Below are 6,093 nucleotides of genomic sequence, written 5' to 3' on the forward strand. Positions count from 1 at the left end.
GATTCCGAGAGTCGGTTTCGACGCTCTGTCTCTCTCGCTCTCATGGGGCGTGCCGTATCGGTGCGAGAGAGACAAAGTGACGCAGACGACTCTCGGAATCAGCCCACTGGCGCTGAGTCGATGCTCAAAGCTCTGGGCACGGGAGCAGGACCGCCCCACAGCAAATCCAAACGCCAAACCCCAGGGAAACCCAGGAGGCTACGGGTGCCACAGAAGTGAACAAGTGCAGCAAGTAGGGGCGGCAATGCATTGGCGAGAACAGTGAGCACCGCGTGGGGGCCATGTGCCTGCCTTGCAGACCGATTCCAAGAGTAGTTTTCGTCGCTCTGTCTTCCTCGGCGGACGTCGACGGAACGCCCATGAGTGCGAGAGAGATAGAACGTCATGCTACGGGACGTGAGGGCGAGCGGGAGCGGGCCCCCTCACCGAGACGGGGCGACGAGAACGACGAGGAAGGCCTCGGGAGCCGAAAGACTGAAAGAGTATCGATTTGCCATCGGTAACAGCTAAACTGTGGTACGAATGTGGAGCGAAAGGGGTGGGGTGGGGGAGGGTGGGGGCGAGGTGGGTCGCCCTCCGAGGGCTGCTTATAAATTAGAGGCATTTTTGGAACAGCTACGGCCGGCAATCACGAACGGCGCCTCATGTCTCGCACCCAGTCCCCCCTGCATCAAAACACAGAAAAAATAAACAAACAACAACCTTTATAAAAACTTATTATTTTATTTTTTTTTGACACCAACAAGGTACCGTATCTTGGTTCGGGAGTGTTTTTTCGACTCACTTGCGCTTCGTACACTTGCTTCCACAGTCCTTTGGAGCCAATCGATGAGGGACGGAAGCAGCGCGTACTCGCTTCGTTTCGTACCGCGGTACCCGGATCCACGTCATGCAGAACCAATGGGCAGCGACGACCGCCAGGGCCGGCAGGGCCGCCCGGCGATGTGGCTTCAGCCAATGCTTCAGCCATTGCTTCAGCCCTCGCCAGAACCAATATCGACGGCGAATTATCATAGCAAAATGGGAATAATGATGCGAGCACGGCGGCCACGGCGGCGGCCCGTGATTGGGTGCCGTCCGTCGGTCCGTCGGCCCGACCGCGCGTGCACTACGCCACTACACTCGCCAAGCGGCTGCAGAGAAAGGAGGATGGAAGATGGAAAACTTGAGACGACGTCCAAGGCGCCCAGCCGCCGCCGCTGAGTCCTCACCGGCCAAATTGTCAATGTCTCCCACTTTGGCACACGCCCCGCCCCACCCCTTACTGCCCCTCCCCTCCCCACCCCACCCCGCCCCTCCCCGCCCCGCCGCGCCCCGGCCCACCCCTTTGCTCGCCCTCCGCGCCAGCGCAGCGCCGCTAAAGACGCACTCAAGTCTTTGATGTGATCGCAGCCGACAGTGACATGGAAAAAGAAGGGCGGCGAAGGAAAGGGGGTGGTTCGAGCTTCGAGGGCCTCGAGCGCTGCCGTGCTGCCTGCCTGCCTGCCCGCCTCAGATCTAGACACGTTTGGAGGGTGGCTGACCCCGCGGACTGCGGGCCGAGCCGGGCTGAGGCATGCAGATGGAGACGACGCGGGTGGACGGGCCACTCCCAGAAAAAGGGTTATCAAATTTTACCTCACCTTTTTTTAGTTCTTGATCTAAGAACTTTTTTTTTCAAACAAGGAAAAAAGGTTTGGACCAAGAATTATTAATTTTGAAAAAGAAGTCATTTTTCTAAGTGCAGGACTGGCCAGCACGCTGAGCACACCGAGTGGGAAAGGGCGGTCTGTTTTGGGCGAGAGAGACATGGGACTCCCCACTCGAAATGGACGTGTCTCCCATTCGGCACCTCCACGTGGGGAGAAGCCGAGGGAGAAGCTTGGAGCCCGCTTTAGTCCTTTAGTTTTCGGTGGAGATTGCTTTGTGGAAAAACAGAAGCAAGTTTTCAGCGCTGCCGGGGCGAAATAGAGCACGCCGCCTCGTTTCCCGCCTCGCTCCGTTTTGCCCGTTTTTACCGTCCGTAATGATCGAAACGCTATCGAACGTGCAGAGCCTGCTGTGCCCCTCGGCCGCCACCGACACCACAAAACAAAGTGGAATCGACTTCACAACGTTATTAAAAACGAGTTGTTTCAGCTCGGTGCTGCAGCGGAGCAGCGAATATGGATCAGGGGAGATGAGCGCACCACAAAGGAAAAAGGCCTGCCCGGCCTGCCCGGCTGCTGAGTGATCGGTCGCAATTGGAGAAGAGATCAATAATTATAGTTGACGTGAAGACGCGTGTTTGTGGTCGACGGGAACGCTTCCATCGCATCGGTATCGCATGGCGTGGCGAGGGGCACTGCCTTGCCACTGCCTCGGCACTGCCGTGCAGCCAGACTGGAAAAAATGTGCGTGTGTCTTCGGAACCAATCAACCGAGCAAACCAATATCTCACGGCGGACGGCGTGACAGTGTCGCTGTGATGGCGTGCGCCGAAAGCTGGAGAAACTGCTCCGAAATGTGAGATTTATGAAGTGCCACTTGACAAGGACGGTTCACGCGCCCCGCCGGACAGGTACACGCGGTACACGGGCTGCGTGAGGTTCCCGTGGAGCACTCGCTCGCGTGCGCCGTGCCCGGCTCTGCCTTGCCGTGCCTTGCCGCGTCGTGTGCCTCCAAGGGACGCGCCGATCTCGATGTGCCTACATGTGCCCCCCCCCCATTTTGCCCCGTGCCCGGCCGGCAAAATGTACCTCCCCAAAAGGTTTGGTTTGGTTTGGTTAAGTTAGGTTAGGTAAGGTTAGGCAGGCTCGGACTAGCCCCCAAAAGGCCCCGGCAGATAAGACCGCAAAAGACCCCCGATCATCATTGTTTTTACCCTTCATGACCAACTTCGTAAGGCTACCGCTCCCAAACCAGTTGCGGTCAATAGCCTTCCCGTAAAGGACATGAAAGAGTAGGGTCTTAAGAATTCTAGGGCGTCGAGGGAGGCCTTTTACGGCGACTAGATTGGACACAGTGGCCACCCAAAGTCAGCAAAATCAGCAAATTTCCTATATTCGACCACTTTTTGACCAACTTTGGTCCCAAAATCGTTGCGGTCAAAGGCAAAATCGTTGTGGTCAACGTCTTCCCGACACAGGGCATGAAAGAGTAGGGTCTTGAGAATACTAGGACGTCGAGGGAGGCCTTTTACGGCCACTAGATTGGACACAGTGGCCGCCCAAAGTCAGCAAAATCAGCAAATTTCCGATATTCGACCACTTTTTGACCAACTTTGGTCCCAAAATCGTTGCGGTCAAAGGCAAAATCGTTGTGGTCAACGTCTTCCCGACACAGGGCATGAAAGAGTAGGGTCTTGAGAATACTAGGACGTCGAGGGAGGCCTTTTACGGCCACTAGATTGGACACAGTGGCCGCCCAAAGTCAGCAAAATCAGCAAATTTCCGATATTCGACCACTTTTTGACCAACTTTGGTCCCAAAATCGTTGCGGTCAAAGGCAAAATCGTTGTGGTCAACGTCTTCCCGACACAGGGCATGAAAGAGTAGGGTCTTAAGAATACTAGGACGTCGAGGGAGGCCTTTTACGGCAACTAGATTGGACACAGTGGCCGCTCAAATTCAGCAAAAACGGCTACTTTCGGAGATTCAATCACTTTTTGACCAACTTTGTGACGTTACTGGTCACAAATCCGAAGGCCCCGGCAGATTTTTCTGCCTGTCCGGTTAGTGTTACGGTTACGTGTTACGATCCTGAATCTTTCAGGACCAAATCTAACCGTGCAGGCTCGAGGTTCTAGGTCCCAGGCTCCAGGCTCCAGGCTCAGGCCCCAGGTCGTTCCACGCGCGTCCCTGCGCGTCCCCCACGAGCTCGGCTTGGCAGTGTCGTGCCATTTCCTCTAATGAGGGGTGAGAGTTTGTCACCCGGGGCTAGACGGGCTTACGGCTGGGAGCTTTCGTCCAGGAAAGGGAGTGGACGTGGAGTAGTGTTTTCGAGGAATTTCAATCTCTCTCTCACTCTCGCGGGTGGCGGCTGCGCGACGCAGACCGCGCAGACGGCGGCATGCAGCGCATCGAGAGAGTGCTCTGCGGTAAAGCCGGCCGGAGCCCCGCCCCATGCCCGCCTCGTCTCGCATCGGCTCCAATGATATGATTGAAGTGTGAGAAAAAGTTGTGGCTGGTACCGTTTACTGCGCACGTGAGGCCGTGAGGCCGTAAGGCGACGGGATGGGCGTGGACGCGATGCGGGACGACCGGGCGGGACGCCGCAGGGACGCCACAGGGACGTGCCGGAGCGGCGGTGCTTCTTTTCAGCGACATTCTGAGCTTTCCAAACTTTGATTTCAAAAAGCTAACATGCCCTTTCCTCTCCTGCCGGGTGGTTGGTAGTGCCTGGAACCACTCATGCATGCCCATCCTAAAAGAACCGCCTTGGTTTAAGAGCATTGCCGCCGAAGCACATTGTTGACGGGCGTCTGCAAATCCAGCGATGCGGACTCGTTTCTCGCAAAAGAGAGCTTTTTCAAAACGAAGCGGCGTTGCAGTCGTTCGCAATCAAAAGAAGCTGGCCGTTTTTCATACGCCACGCCGAAGGCGTTAACCAGAGAGCCGTTTAAACCAATCCACGCCTCGGCTGCGGCCGGCCGGCCGGCTGGCCGGGCCTGCGGTTTGCCGGTCCGCCAGGCCAATGCGCGTGCAGCTAGCGCAGCGGCGCAGCAGCGCAGCCAGGCTCTTCTTGGCTGCTTCGCACCTGGACCGCATTGCACCGCAGCGCCTCGCCTCGCCGACGTGCCAATAATCGATGCGCTGCCAATAAGTGATCGCTGCAGCGCAGTGCAGCGCAGTGCAGCGCAGTGCAGCGCGCCGCTGTCATTTCGTCCCAGTTTGGCGCGACTGGTCGCACCGCTCCGCCGCGCTGGGTGCCCCACTGGAGCCCCATTGGTGCTGCCATCGCTCGGCGTGGATCGCGCGGCATGGCGGCACGCCGCGGCACGGCGGCTGTCTTCTTTATTTCACACGAAATTGGAAAACGAATTGGCGACGCGGCGCGCGCGGCTAATCGACCTAATCGACCGACACGGCACTGCAGTGCACTGGCCGGGCTCTGGTCGGCTTTAGGAAAGCGCCCCGCTTCTAGTTGGCGAGCGCGCCCCCAGGCCCCAGGCAGGGCGATAGTGTGTCGGCGACGATTGGAACTGCGGGATGATGAGCTGCACGCCGAGGCGCGCCGTGGCGCAAGCAGCAGGCAACGCCCGGCAGCGCCCGGCAGCGCAAAGCAGCGCTGGCGGTAATGTGCCCTGCAAGGAGGCGGTAGTACCGCGGTGCCGCCTCCCTCTGAACCTGTCCGAACCGCGGGGGGAGCGCGGCGCGGCGCGGCCAGGGAGGCAGACGGCTCGAAATAATGTCAATTGGAAGCTGCTTTGGGGCGTGGTGTGAGAATGGAAACGAGTGGCGCTGATCCGTCCACAATGGCGGACGCGGCGGACGGACGCGGCTGGCGGCACCACAATGAAATGTTGTTAGAAGCACGGCGGCGGCAGCCAAGGCGGAGCAAGGCGAAGCAAAGCGAAGCAAAGCGAAGCAAAGCGAAGCAAAGCGAAGCAAAGCGAAGCAAAGCGAAGCAAAGCGGGGCAAAGCGGGGCAAAGCGGGGCAAAGCGAAGCAAAGCGGGGCAAAGCAGGGGAAAGCGGGGCAAAGCGGGGCAAAGCGCCCTCATTCCCACCTGTCGTGAGAAAGAGAGTCCTGCGTCGCGATGCGCCTATCGACCGGCGCCATCCCGCGCCTATTGTGCCGCCTCTTGCGCCCCGCCCCGCCCCGCCCCGCGACGCAGAGACAGCAGGAAGCCGAGGGCCTCCAATTTGGAAGCCGGAAGCCTCTATGAGACGCCGCCAGGCCGCGCGCTGCCGGCATATGTGAACAGGGAGGGTGCATCGCTTCGCATCGCATGACATTGCATTGCGCGGGAATATGCACTCAGCAGAGCTTCGTCAATTTTTCCCCTCGAATTGGAAATGGAGGGGAAGGAGTCCCGGATGCCTAGCGACGGCGGAGACAAGGTTTGGGCCACGTCGCGGGGGCCGCGGTAGAGGCCCGTAGTGGAGGCCACATCGTGGAGGGGACGGCCAGGC

This window comes from Thrips palmi, unplaced genomic scaffold (genome assembly GCF_012932325.1).
Source record: "Thrips palmi isolate BJ-2018 unplaced genomic scaffold, TpBJ-2018v1 HiC_scaffold_5, whole genome shotgun sequence".
Classification (NCBI taxonomy): Eukaryota; Metazoa; Arthropoda; class Insecta; order Thysanoptera; family Thripidae; genus Thrips; species Thrips palmi.